The sequence below is a fragment of the Rhinolophus sinicus genome, chromosome 1 (assembly GCF_057876585.1).
Source record: "Rhinolophus sinicus isolate RSI-liver-muscle chromosome 1, RSI-T2T, whole genome shotgun sequence".
Taxonomy (NCBI): Eukaryota; Metazoa; Chordata; class Mammalia; order Chiroptera; family Rhinolophidae; genus Rhinolophus; species Rhinolophus sinicus.
The window spans coordinates 98,178,788-98,181,287 of record NC_142501.1 but is presented as its reverse complement, the minus strand read 5'-3'; positions in this window follow the sequence as shown (position 1 = coordinate 98,181,287).

Here is a 2,500-nt window from a genome sequence, read left to right as displayed (position 1 = left end):
AGGGTTGGGGTTAGGGTTAAGGTTAGGGTTATGGTTAAGGATAGAATTAGGGTTAGGTTTAGGGTTAGGGTTATGGTTAGGGTTAGGGTTAGGGTTAGGGTAGGGTTAGGGTTAGGTTAGGGTTGTTTAGGGTTTGGGTTAGGGTTAGGGTTAAGTTTGCGTTAGGGTTAGGGTTAGTGTTAGGGTTAGTGTTAGTGTTAGGGTTAGGTTTGCGTTACGGTTAGGGTTAGGGTTATGGTTATGGTAGGGTTAGGTTTGCGTCAGGGTTTGGGTTAGGATTAGGTTTAGGGTTAGGGTTAGGTTTTTTTTAGGGTTACGGTTAGGGTTAGGTTTTGCGTTAGGGTTAGGGTTAGGGTTAGGGTTAGGGTTAGGTTTAGGTAGGGTTAGGGTTAGGGTTAGGTTACGGTTAGGGTTAGTGTTAGGGTTAGGGTTAGGGTTAGGTTTAGGGTTAGGTTTGCGTTACGGTTAGAGTAAGGGTTAGGGTAGGTATGTGTTAGGGTTAGGGTTAGGGTTAGGGTTAGGGTTAGCTTTGCCTTAGTGTTAGGGTTAGGGTTAGGGTTAGGGTTAGGGTAAGGTTTGCGTTAGGGTTAGGGTTAGGTTTAGGGTTAGTGTTAGTGTTAGTTTTGCGTTAGGTTTAGTGTTAGCGTTAGGGTTAGGGTTAGGGTTAGGTTTAGGGTTAGGGTTAGGGTAGGGTTAGGGTTAGGGTTAGGGTTAGGGTTAGGTTAGGGTTAGGGTTAATATGAGGTTTCGGGTTAGGGTTAGGTTTAGATTTAGGTTGTGTTAGGGTTAGGGTTAGGGTTAGAGTTAGGTTTGCGTTAGGGTTAGGGTTAGGGTTAGTGTTAGGGTTAGTGTTATTGTTAGTTTTGCGTTACGTTTAGGGTTAGGATTATGGTTAGGGTTAGGGTTAGGTTTAGGGTTGGGGTTAGGGTTAGGGTTAGGGTTAGGGTTAGGTTTAGGGTTAGGTTAGGGTTAGGTTAAGTTAGGGTTAGGGTTAGGGTTAGGGTTAGGGCTATGGTTTAACTTTAGGGTTAGTGTTAGGTTTAGGGTTAAAGTTAGGTTTGCGTTAGAGTTAGGGTCAGGGTTACGGTTAGGTTTGCGTTAGGGTTAGGGTTAGGGTTAGTTTTAGGGTTAGGGTTAGGATTAGTGATAGACTTAGGTTTACGTTATGGTTAGAGTTAGGGTTAGGGTTAGGGTTAGGGTTAGGTTTTTGTTAGGGTTGTGTTTAGGGTTAGCATTAGGGTTAGTTTTGCGTTAGGGTTAGGGTTAGGGTAAGGTTTAGGGTTAGGGTTAGGGTTAGGGTTAGGGTTAGGGTTAGGTTTGTGTTAGGTTTAGGGTTAGGTTTAGGGTTAGGTTTAGGGTTAGGTTTGCGTTAGGTTTAGGGTTAGGGTTAGGGTTAGGGTTAGGGTTAGGGTTAGGGTAGGGTTAGGGTTAGGGTTAACTTTGCGTTAGTGTTAGGGTTAGGGTTAGGGTTAGGGTTAGGGTTAGGGTTAGGGTTAACTTTGCGTTAGTGTTAGGGTTAGGGTTAGGGTTAGGGTTAGGGTTAGGTTTGCGTTAGGTTTAGGGTTAGGGTTAGGGTTAGGGTTACGTTTCTGTTAGCGTTAGGGTTAGGGTTAAGGTTAGGTTAGGGTTAGGGTTAGATTTGTGTTAGGGTTGGGGTTAGTGTTAGGTTTAGGGTTAGGGTTAGGTTTGCGATAGGTTTAGGATTAGGGTTAGGGTTAGGATTGCGTTAGGGTTTTCGTTAAGTTTAGGGTAAGGTTAGGGTTAGGGTTAGGGTTAGTTTTAGTGTTAGGGTTAGGGTTAGGATTACGGTTAGGGTTAGGGTTAGGGTTTGGTTTTGGGTTAGGGTTAGGGTTAGGGTTAGGGTTAGGCTTTGGGTTAGGGTTAGGTTTGCGATAGGGTTAGGGTTAGGGTTAGGGAAAGGTTTGCGGTAGGGTTTTCTTTAGGTTTAGGGTTAGGGTTAGGGTTAGGGTTAGGGTTAGGGTTAGTTTTAGTGTTAGGGTTAGGGTTAGGATTACGGTTAGGGTTAGGGTTAGGGTTTGGTTTTGGGTTAGGGTTAGGGTTAGGGTTAGGGTTAGGCTTTGGGTTAGGGTTAGGTGTGCGATAGGGTTAGGGTTAGGGTTAGGGAAAGGTTTGCGTTAGGGTTTTCTTTAGGTTTAGGGTTAGGGTTAGGGTTAGGGTCAGGGTTAGGGTTAGGTTTGCGTTAGGGTTAGGGTTGGGGTTAGGGTTAAGGTTAGGGTTAGGGTTAAGGATAGGATTAGGGTTAGGTTTAGGGTTAGGGTTATGGTTAGGGTTAGGGTTAGGGTTAGGGTAGGGTTAGGGTTAGGTTAGGGTTGTTTAGGGTTTGGGTTAGGGTTAGGGTTAGGTTTGCGTTAGGGTTAGGGTTAGTGTTAGGGTTAGTGTTAGTGTTAGGGTTAGGTTTGCGTTACGGTTAGGGTTAGGGTTATGGTTATGGTAGGGTTAGGTTTGCGTCAGGGTTTGGGTTAGGATTAGGTTTAGGGTT